The 12,322-nt window shown below is 34.4% G+C and overlaps 1 protein-coding gene and 1 long non-coding RNA gene across 2 annotated transcripts in view; both read right to left on the minus strand.

Moving 5' to 3' along the window:
- Window positions 1-12,322, minus strand: part of MEOX2 (mesenchyme homeobox 2) — a 72,812-nt gene that overhangs the window by 14,973 nt on the left and 45,517 nt on the right. The gene's annotated exons all lie outside the window — the stretch shown is intronic.
- LOC108585065 lies at window positions 1,013-4,750 on the minus strand. Its single transcript, XR_001900936.3, has 2 exons — window positions 3,599-4,750; window positions 1,013-2,598 (listed from the first exon to the last, which is right to left on the minus strand). It is a non-coding gene; the product is annotated as an uncharacterized LOC108585065 (long non-coding RNA).

Raw genomic sequence — 12,322 nt, forward strand, 5'->3', positions numbered from 1 at the left:
ATCCACACTGGTGGAGCATTTAGCTATTCTGGCATTGCATGAACATTTCCAAATGATTGATTATTTTTTTAACTTTTCCGTGGGCTGTTCTTGCAGCCTGTGAACTGTTACAGTACAGAATATTCATATAACAAGATCCTCTCACAAGCATTCATGTTCTCAGGTGAATTGAAACAACTTTTTCAAGTTTGAATCCCTGCTTTGCCTAAAATCTGTGGCTGATTATTCTTTATGTGGAGACAATGCTCTTTTCCTTTCACTCTGGAAACTGAGAGTAAAGCCAGCACATTTCTTCTCATGAGCAATTCAATTTGAATGATTCATAGTTAGCACATTCCCTTATGCAAGCATGAATGAACAAATTCAAATTCAGGAAAGCCTTTGACTTGTATTTATTTGAGTTTCTTTGAAAGTGATCTTCTTTAACTTTTGCAATATTCAAAAGTACTTCATAAATACCACACAGTAACACAAACCAAAACACAAAATACGGGCCAGTGCTCAAAAGAACACTCACAGGTAATGGGTCTATATACACACTCATTGTAACTAGAAATATACAATAGGAGGTTTATACAGCCAGTGACTGGATTTAAACTAAAATCTGGCTGTAATTCAATATTTAAATCCATAAATTATTTACTGAATGCCTGACTACTAAACCAAAAATTGCTCACAAAGTGAAATCCAATGACTGAAATGAAGTAAGTTGTGCACACTCATATTTATAACCACAGAAGGAACCATTAAATTGTAATTAAATTACATTAAATTAGATGACAGAGAGTGGATGTGTGCTTCTTGACCTTACCTCCTGTGAGAGAGAACGTACATGCAGTTGAAGTGGCACCAGTGTTGATTAATCCGGCCACTACTTTTACCCTTGTATGGTAAAAGGTACTTTTACCCTTGTAGTGTGGTTTCCATCACAACCCTCATTCTCTTTTATTAAAAACATGCTTCTTGGAATTGCATTTCTGGATTTGTATTTCCTGCAATCTTGGGTTTTTAATTTTTTTTTTTTTTTTTTTTTTGCTTCTTTCTTTACAGTTTCCAAAGCCTATCACTTGCTGCCATCGCCTAACTAGACTTTCTTTGGTAGAAAATGGGTGGAAGATTTGCACCATGCATTTGACAATTTTCGCATCAGTTTCCATCTGTTTCCCAGCTGTTTTAAGTGAGGCAAAACTCCCTCCCTTTTCTTCAACCTCCCATATCCTATGCCAAATGGTAGGTGTTGAGGGGGGAATCTGGACACTGCCTTCCTTTCTTCCCTACAACCACAAACAAAATGTCACCATCTGTACAGTATATTCCCATGTAAAATACTACAATTGTTGTTTTTCGTCTCAGATACTTTAATGCACCTGTGGGTCCATTCACACACTCTCTCAGCGCTTCGAGGAAATGTTGACTTATGTGTTCAGGTATGGTTGGCAGTCCCAGTTCCCTAACCTTTTGCTCCCTGGGACTACGCTAATGGAAGAAGTCTGCAATACTTCCGTGGAGGATAAAAATTGCCCTCCAAGGATCATTTCTGTCTAGCATTTAGAACTTCTCCACATGTGACTTTTTATTTCCCCTAGTGCAAGAGAATGCCAAAAGATAATAATGTTTTATTGAAGACAAGTAATGGGAGGGCTTGGTCTGTTCACTAGTGGCACAGAGTGCTATTTAGCAAACGAGAAATAAAAGTACGATTGAGTATATTTTTGGCTACACTGGGTAAATGTATTAGCTCGTCTAAATGAAGAACATAATTTACCTGTGTCTGTAAAATGTCAAAATTGAATGGAATGTCTATATAGTTTGGACTAATATAAATTCTTCTTCCATATCATGAATAAAAATGAATACTAAGCCTCAGCATATTGATGTAACCTTTGTATCAATGTTTTGTAAACTATTCAAAATGAGAGGTATTTCATTATTTATTAACAAAACAGCACAAACCCGTAGTTACGGAAAGCTAATAATTTTTACGTAGGCATAGGGATTGTGGATGGAGGCAGAAAAATTTATGAAATCATTCTATTGGTGCTAGTAATTTTCACATTTAAAGGGGAAATTGCCTTCTTTATGGGCACTTATCCAATTTGCTACTCCAGCTTATTAATGAATGAGCATTTCAGCTTCTCAGTGTTTCTTCTTTTTTCAAAGTAAACAACCTTCTCTAGGAGTTCTTAAATCCTCTTACCAATCCACTTTCCAGATTTGAGAACCACAGTCATAGTGAGCTACTAAGATTCATGAATGTGTCTATTATACACTAAGGTGTGTGAGGAGTTAAAAATTGGATCAAGTACCACTATGTTAGATCCAGAATAGGATAGCCAGAAAACATCTATTATTTCTTGTACCTCTTTGATAACGATAATAATATTTTCTCTTACAAAGCAAACCCAAATTTGACATACCAAAAAAGGAATTTCCATTGATTTGTAATTATTATTGTAATAGTTGTCTTCAAAATACAAAAAAAAAAAAAAAAAAATCATTGTACCTGCTGAGCAGTGATTATCAATTGGCAGATGTACTCTTTTCACTATCTGTCCTCTCTGCTCAACATCTTCATTATTCATGGGTTTGTCTAATATGCTTTCAGGGAGGAAATAAATCAGATAAATCCCAATTTAGTATAATTGAAGATAGATTTTTTAATTATATTTGCATAGCCAATTATATGTCTTGAACAAATAATTTATAGAGGACATCCTAGTTATTCCTGTTAAAGGCATTTAAGTTCATACTTAGTGGTCTACATTGAAAGAGTAACGGTGTGGCTAAAAATTTTATTTAATAGTCTTTCAATTTAAGTTTATAGATTTGACTTTTTCTCAATATATTTAGGTTTATGTTTATACCACTCATTTTTAAAATGAGATCGATGAAAATTTTATGCACATGATTGCATCAGTATTTAGCAATAGCTACTTACATAAGAAAATATTTCAATTGCTAACTTATAACACAATTTATGCTGTACAAAGCAATAATATAAAAGGGAAAAGTATAAAGATTTGAGATGCTTTATAAAATCTATATATTTTACATATTATTTTAATATGAAAGAGAATTTTAATTTTTGGAAATATCATAAATTTATCACAGGCTATAAAATTTTACCAAAAAGTAAAGAGCAAGTTAAGCCAAGGTTAAATGTGTGTGTGTGTGTGTGTGTGTGTGTGTGTGTGTGTGTGTAGAGAAAGAGAGAGACAGAGGAGAAAGTAGCACAAGATTATTCTTAAATGGGTAGAAATTTAGCAACTTAGCATGGATATGGATTTGAAAAATTTGCAAACACGTATCTCAGAATTTACACAAAAGTAAAATACTTAGGTCTCTAAAGTCCTCCACATCGTAGATGTAGATGTTTCCTTGAAGTAGGTAATAAAATTTCCTTGGCATTGCACCGCATTCCTGGAATAAACTGGCGAGTATTAGAACAAAGTCTTTCATTTTGCTTCCTCCTCTCTTCTCCACAATTTTGAGGTGATGGAAGTTACAGAAATTTTAGCTGTTTTAAAATAGGTGCATAGTACATAACTCATTTTAATTCCTTATTTTTTGTTCCCATCATATATGAATTCAGTTTTACCTTACAGCCTGTTTAGTAAAGATCCTTATTTTTAAATGATGAGATTTTAAAGTGTCATTTTGTTTTAATTTTATCTTTCCTTTTCTATAACTTATTATTATGTAATGCTTCCTCATAGTAAGAAGATGCCAACCCAGTGGTTCTTCCTCCATGACCTAAGTACAGAGACAAATTCACAAAGAAATAAAAATGGTGATGAAGTTACTATCATGATTAATGTGCAATTCCAAAACCATTTAACAAAAACAAAGTCTTTTTGTTAAAAATATTTTTAAAGGCCAGAGATATATAAAACAGGAATATAATGCAATTTACTTGAGTCAAATTTGACACAGATTTGATTCTTCTAACTACCAACTTCAAAGCACAAAAACAAAACCAGGACATGTCTTCTGGGTAAAAATAAACTTTGTAGATTTTGCTACACATTTCTAGGCTTAGAAAGAGTTTACAGAGCCCAGAATTGACTTTATGGCTCTTGCTATAGTCCAGAGAGAAAACATAAACTACAGAAAGATCATGGCCACCCATCCAACAAAACAAGGCACATGTGCCTGGATCTGCCTAATAGCAAAGGACTTCTCAAAGGTCATCGTTTGTACCTACAGTGGGACTAAAGGCCCTAAATAAGACTTTTTGACATAAAGCATTCCATTCCATTTTCCATGATTATATTAGTTTAAAGAGGGTACCCCTTCTGTTGGCTCCCTTCAAACTCTTTTTGTTCTTTTCTTACAATGCTTACCACATTCTGTCACTGTATGGATGCTTTCTTTCCTACACTAGAACATTAAGTGTTTGAGGCCAACTCTTGTTCTAGTTTATTCAGATGTTGGAGGTCAATAAGAATAATACTTGCATTGACACTTACATTTTAATACATGCAGAAGCAATAGGCAAGATAGTGAAGAGAACTCAAGCTTCCACATGTGTCCCCCATTCACCTCCTATTCAGCTCTTATGTCAGCAAATGGCCTGGAATTACATGGTATTACTGCATATTTGAGAAGATGGGGAGGGAAAGAAACTATTTTCACAAATTAAGGACAATAGTAACTTGGCAACGACCAGAAGAATTGTGACACTTCTAATTTACAGCTGTCAACAGAGCAAAAAGGATTGAGCCCTCTTTTTTTTTTTTTTTTTTTTTTTTTTTTTGAGACGGAGTCTCCCTGTGTCGCCCAGGCTGGAGTGCAGTGGCCGGATCTCAGCTCATTGCAAGCTCCGCCTCCCGGGTTTTTACGCCATTCTCCTGCCTCAGCCTCCCGAGTAGCTGGGACTACAGGCGCCCACCACCTCGCCCGGCTAGTTTTTTGTATTTTTTAGTAGAGACGGGGTTTCACCGTGTTAGCCAGGATGGTCTCGAACTCCTGACCTCGTGATCCGCCCGTCTCGGCCTCCCAAAGTGCTGGGATTACAGGCTTGAGGAGCCCTCTTATGATATCAGATAACACCATACAGATTTGCAGTGTGATGCCAGAAAATTCAGCACCAATTCTGCTGGTAGTGCAGTAAAACCCTTGGACATGCAACAGGAGAACTTCCATAGAGTTTTTTATTTATATTATGAAAGACAAGTTCACGCCTTCTCAGAGTGTAAGGACTTGCATTTATGCCATAATTCTGAGCCATTTCTTCAGCAAGTCATCTTAGCGGCTTTAATGTGTTTTTAAGTAGTGACATAGAAATTATTGAACTTTTCATTTATTTTCGTGTCTGCTTTGCTTCTCTGGACTCTAGACTCTGGGTAACTGAAGATTATGAATTTCGGCCGGGCACGGTAGCTCAAGCCTGTAATCCCAGCACTTTGGGAGGCCGAGACGGGTGGATCACGAGGTCAGGAGATCGAGACCATCCCGACTAACACGGTGAAAACACGTCTCTACTAAAAATACCAAAACAAAATTAGCCGGGCATGGTGGTGGGCGCCTGTAGTCCCAGCTACTCGGGAGGCTGAGGCAGGAGAACGGCGTAAACCCGGGAGGCGGAGCTTGCAGTGAGCTGAGATCCGGTCACGGCACTCCAGCCTGGGCGACAGAGCGAGACTCCGTCTCAAAAAAAAAAAAAAGATTATGAATTTCATCTTCTTCATCTTTGTATTTCTAATACTAAACACCTAATATTCTGCTGTATCTTTGATTTTATGATCTGGTTATAGATTACAATTACAAAATAACCCTAACCCTTAAGAAGCCTCATTCTAGTATAGTAATTTAACTGACCTTCAGCTTAGAAAAAGGAAAATTATCATTTATTATTGCTTTCTATTAACTTTTAAGACATGTTTACAAATATCTCGTGTAACTAATGGCAGACTGGTATTTATAATGATACCTCCAAACATGTTCACATAGAAAAGTACCAAATCAGTCTCCCTATTGTAAAATTTGAAACCAAAATGATTGAATGCTATACTAAGTGAAGGAACATACTGCACAGAGATTATAGTTCTGAACCTCAGCACTATTGACATTTTGGACTGGATAATTCTTGTTACATTTATATTCAATGAAGCATAAACATATTCAAAATAAAGATGTCTGGTGTGAAGTAGGGACAGTTCTGGGCATTGTAGAATGTTTAGAACATCCCTGACTTCTTCTACTCACTGGATGCCTACAGCAAACCCCAACCCTAATTTTAGTGTTGCCAGATAAAATATGGTTCTCCCAGTCCAATTTGAATTTCAGATAAACAATAAATAAAGTTTTAGTATGTTACAAATATTACACAAAGCATACTTATATTTTAAAATGTTTATTGTTGTATGAAAATAATTCAACCAGATATCTGTAGTTTAATTTGTTAAATCTGGCAATCCTAAACTGCCAATGTACCCAAGGGGAAAAACTGCTCCCAGTAGAGAATCATTGTATATGGATAATATTTGGATGAAGATATCAATAACTTTCAGTTATACAACTCTGTCTAGGAATGATCAACCTGATTCATAAGTTAGCATGCATTATTTATGTGTAAATAATACCACCTTTATACTGTGCTCAAGCCTTGTCTCCTCCAAGCCAATGATGAGATTATTTGCAGATAAAATTGTTCAAGAAGAGATTTTGTCAGTGCTAATTCACCCAAAATATAACTACAGAATAAATGACTCTAACTTCAGAGGATTATCTACACAGAACAGTAAAATGACACATATGGCATCACCATAGAAATTGTTATGTCCCTAAGCCATCCCTTAGAGGTGTGATAGTTTCAATAAATTTCGGAGGGAAGTATCATGTTTCTACAATGCATCAAAGCACATAAGCGCTAATAATAAATCAACTATTTGATGACATCCATATCATTTAATTAATAAACACTGACTGAATTAATAAATATTGACTTTGTAGGCACACATTTTAGAAATTGAGGAGATTCTTACAAACCATCTATTTCCATCTGCTCTCTACCTGAGAAAAGTGAGGCTCAAAGTGGCTGAAGGGCTCATCAATGGTCACAAATAGTCACAGAATGTTTCTAGGCCTAAGTGTCATTCATCTACAGAAACGAACAGGAATACATTTTATGAACTCCTGAAATATCTTTTACCTACTGCACAGCCTTTTCACAACAAGGATTTGAGGACCACTGCCATTTAATTGTGATACTAAATATGGTTATGAAACCTAAAATACTCAAACAGAATCTTGAGTACAAAAGATTCCAAATACGCAGATATTAAGAGCATTGTCTCTACTCCTTATCTGCTTATTCATCCCCTATTGTCTCCACTGTGCTCATCTTTAATACAGAATTTAAGTGAAGAGGGTTAAATTAAGCAAATCATGTAGAACAATGCCTACATATTACGGACACTCAATAATCCATTATAAACTCTAGCCGTTATTAGGAGAAGACTGTGGTCCAAGACCTTAGCAATCGAAGATTATGCATTTGATAAAATCATGTGTTAGAATTAGCTTTTTTTAAATGTAGGAAAATTTTATTTTTAAAATGGACCTCAATCTAAAAATCTAAGAATTTAGGAATTTACACAGTGACTAACAGAGTTCCACTTTACACTGAAAAATGGTTGGGCCCCTAAAAGTATCTATGTGTTATTTTTGGCTAATGTACAAATGAAGCTGAAAGTTTAATTACAATTTTCCAAGGAACCTGGGGAGGTGACACTTTACAAGTCTTAGTGGTATCAATGTATGAAATTTTATTTCCTCTGAAAGTTTTATTTGGAAATTCAACGAAACATAACCAAACCTGGTATACCCAATAAAATGGGGTCAGATAGTGTGCTTGTGTTTGTGTGAGTATGTGTGTTTCTTCTCCTTTAAAGTCCTGGCAAACAGGTACATAAATTTAGGAAGATAGGAATCATTCTGCCTAGTTGTTAAGGTATAAAAAAAGTTTAATTAATACTTTTAAATGGATTTTTAGAAGAGCAAGATAAGAAGTATTTACTGAAAACACTTACAAGCCAATTCTCTTAAATGTTGTGCTCTTATTTGTTTACTTAGAAATATTCTCTAATTATGAGTTTCTTCATATAGAGGGTTTGAGAAAAAAAATCCCTTAGATATTTTTTCTGAAATAATCATATTGAAGGATTAATGACTAAGAATTCATAAATTGATTTTCCTTTAGTTTCAAAGTATAATAGACAAATTATAAACAATAACAAATAATGCATAAAGGTAATGAAATCAAACTAATTATAAAATCCAAACAACATAGGGTTCTAGCTCAGGCATCAGTTTCCTTTTGACTGAGCCAGTGAAGTTAAATTCTTGTGATCTATTTCATGATTGCAACTGTACTGGCAAGAAGGAAAACAATCTCAGGTTGACGAATCTGCATTATAATCAAATTGTGATTGTTTTTTGCAAAGATTTTCCCAATTAGAGAGCATCTAAATCATTTCTTTGAAGATCTTAAATTCAATTATACATGAAATATCGAAATTTAAGAACTTAAATGTAATTATTATCTGCCTCAGTCCATTTTGTGCTGCTATAAAAGAATACCTAAGTGAATAATTTATTTAAAAAAATTTATTTCTGACAATCCTTGAGGCTGAGAAGAAGTGCACAATCAAGGCAGCAACATCTGGTGAGGGCTTTCTTGCTACATCCTTAATGGCAAAAGGCAGAAGGGCAAAAGAGTGTGATCCCATCCATACAAGCCCTTTTCATAGTGGCATTAATCCATTCGTGGGAGTGAAATCCTCATGACCGAAACACCTCCCAAAGGCCTCACCTACCAACACTGTTGCCCTGGGGATCAGGTTTTCATCACATGAACATTGGGGAACACATTCAGACCATAGAATTATCCATTCATTTATGATATTTTAAAGACTAACTTTAATGTTCTGTTGAGTAAATTATACTAGGAAAATAATGTCACTGAAGTCTGAAACTTTTTTAAAAATCATACTTAATTTCATATTAGATTAAATGTGAAAAATGTTCTACTAGTTCTGATCTCTCCCAAGATAGCCTATAATGATACAACATTAAGTTTTTGTGAATGGGAAACTTTCATCTAGGTCTTACAGGCAATCCTTGGGTTGTAATTGTATAACAAATTCAGGCATTCAAAACTCACAATACTTTTTTCACATGTCATAGGTTACATCTTATAATCTTTGAAATGATTCGTAAGTTTCTTACAGTTAGATATTAGACCACATTCAGTATTCTATTACACAGTGGAGAGAAAGGGACTTGAAGCATACACATTTGTATTTTACTTAACACCTATGCTGTCATCCACCAAGAGAGTATGTGCTTACTTCTAAAATGTAATTTTCCAATACACACACACACACACACACACACACACGCACATAAAACATACCATCCTCTAATCTTGCAATACTTCTCAATAAGCAGAAAAATCTTAGTAGTATCCAGTTTTTAACGGTTTTCATTGATTAAACAGAACTGTAGTTATAATTATAGCTGTATAACTTCTGTAGTTTTGTTTACAATTCAAATATTTAGAAGGAAAGAATGGCTGGGGAATATATCAGGGGCTTTGAAGCCAGCAGAGTTGAGTTGGACATCCATTGTTGCTACTTACTGTGTGGTCTTCTGAGCCTGGTCTTTTGAAATCCAGATTCCCCATCTAAGAATCCACAAGATGGTTGTAAATAGGAGAATAAGGGAATTTAAAGTGTGTGTATCTGAGATGTAGTAAATTTAATCATACAAACTTACTATTAGCAATATTAAACTTAAAATGTACCAGGAATAGGATGGTACTGTTAAATTTATTAGCCTTTTCTAAGTCAAATTTATTAGTTTTCCAATTCCGTTTGAATCATTTAAGTTTCATTTAACACCTATCATTTAGTGAAATACACCTTTATTTCATTTTTAGTGATCTTGAACTTAGTAAAAAGGTGATTTTTATTTTCTAGCTCTTTCTACCTATGTGTATTTTAAAAGATCCACAATCCTCATAATTTCTTTAAGCAATCAGCGAGAGTAGTGTATGATTACTTTTTAAAAAGTTAATAGGTTGTGAAAGTCTGTATGCTTTTATTTCTTTCATGTCTTATAGCTTTGCTGCTAAAAAGTGCAGTCAAGTTTAAAGCATAAATTATTTTTCTGAGTCCAATTAAATGGCGTTATCTTTTATTTATGTACATTTGTATGTGTGTGGTCATATATATTACAGTTAACACACTTAAAATACTTTGTTTTATTTAGTCATCATTGGTCATATATGCATTTAGTCAAATTCATGCAAATGTTGTGCATACGTAAAGCATTTCTAGATCTTCTGTATTTTTTAGGTTCAGAGGGGTACATGTGCAGGTCTGTTACGTAGGTATATTGCATAATGGTAAGGTTTGGGCTTCTAGTGAACCCATCACCTAAATAGTGAACATGGTAGTATTTTTTACCCTCTCCTCCTTCTCTCTCTCCGCTTTTGGAATTCCCAGGGTCTATTATTTCCATCTTTGTGTCCACGTGTACCTATTGTTTAGCTTCCACTTGTAAGTGAGAACTTGTATTTCATTTCTTTCTGAGTTATTTCACTTAAGATAACAACCTCCAACTCCATCTCTGTTGATGCAAAGGACAGGATTTGATTCCTTTTTATGGTTCCATAATATTCCATGGTATATATATATCACAATTTCTTTACACAGTCAACGGTCGATGGACATTTAGGTTGATTCCATAAATTTGCTATTGTGAATAGTGCCGTGATAAACATGATAAACAGGTGACTTTTTGATACAATTATTTCTTTTCCTTTGGGTAGAAACCCAGTAGTGGAATTGCTGGGTGAAATTATAGTTCTTTTTATAGCTGAGAAATCTCCACACTGGTTTCCATAGGATATAAGCTAATTTACTTTCCCACCAATGGTGTATAAGTATTCACTTCTCTCCACATCCTCACCATCTGTTATTTTTTGACTTTTTAATAATAGCCATTCTGACTGGTATGAGATGGTATCTCATAGGGGTTTTTATTTGTATTTCACTGAAGATTTGTGATGTTGAGCATGTTTTCATATGTTTATTAGCAGTTTGTATGTCTTCTTTTGAGACGTATTTGTTCATGTCATTTTTCTACTTTATAATTGGGTTGCCATTTTCTTGTGGATTTAAGTTCTTTATATATTCTGGATATTAGTCTTTCGTTGTATGCATAGTTTTTGAATATTTTCTTCCATTTTCTGATTGTTCAATTGATTGTGTCCTTTGCTGTGCAGAAGCTCTTTAGTTTAATAAGTCCCATTAGTCTGCTTTTGTTTTTGAGGCATTTTCTTTTGAGGTCTTAATCTAAAGGCCAGTTTCTAAAAGAGTTCTTTCTAGATTTTCCTTTTTTTTTTTTTTTTTTATAGTTTTGGGTCTTATATTTAGATCTTTGATCCATCTTGAGTTAATTTTTATATACAGTGAGAGATAAGGTTCCAGTTTCATTCTTCTGCAAGTAGCTAGCCAGTTTTCTCAGAACCATTTATTAATTCATTCTTCTGCATGTAGCTAGCCAGTGTTCCCAGAACCATTTATTAAAAAGCGTGTCCTTTCTCCATGTTTGTTTTTGTTCACTTTGTTGAGATCAGCTAGCATTGGGAGTGTGGCTTTATCTCTAGGCTCTCTACTCTGTTCCATTGATCTATGTGTCTATTGTACCAGTACCAAACTGTTTTGGTTACTAAAGCCTTCTAGTATCCTTTTAAGTCAGGTAATGTGATACCCCGTTTTGTTTGCTTTTTTGTTTGTTTGTTTTGCTTATGATTGCTTTGGCTATTTGAGCTCTCTTTTTTGTTTCCACGTGGATTTTAGAATTGTTTTTCTAATTCTGTGAAAAATGACCTTAGTAGTTTAATAGTAATTGTGTTGAATCTGTAGATTGCTTTCGGCAAATATAGTCATTTTAATATTTATTTTTCCTCTCAATGGGATGGTTTTTCCACTTGTTTGTATTGTCTATGATTCTATAATCAGTGCTTTGTAGTTCTCCTTGTAGAATTGTTTCACCTCCTTAGTTAGATATATTTCTAGGTTTGTTATTGTTGCTGTTTGGGTTGTGTGTGTGTGTGTGTGTGTGTGTGTGTTTTCTGGCTACTGTGAATGAGACTGGGTTCTTGATTCAGTTCTGAGCTTGAGCACTGTTGTTGTATAAAATACAATTGATTTTTATACATTAATTTTGTATCCTGAAACTTTATTGAAGTTATTTTTCATATTTGGGAGTCTTTTGAAGGAATGTTTATAGAGTTTTCTAGATATGAGAT

The sequence above is a fragment of the Papio anubis genome, chromosome 4, assembly GCF_008728515.1.
Source record: "Papio anubis isolate 15944 chromosome 4, Panubis1.0, whole genome shotgun sequence".
NCBI lineage: Eukaryota > Metazoa > Chordata > Mammalia > Primates > Cercopithecidae > Papio > Papio anubis.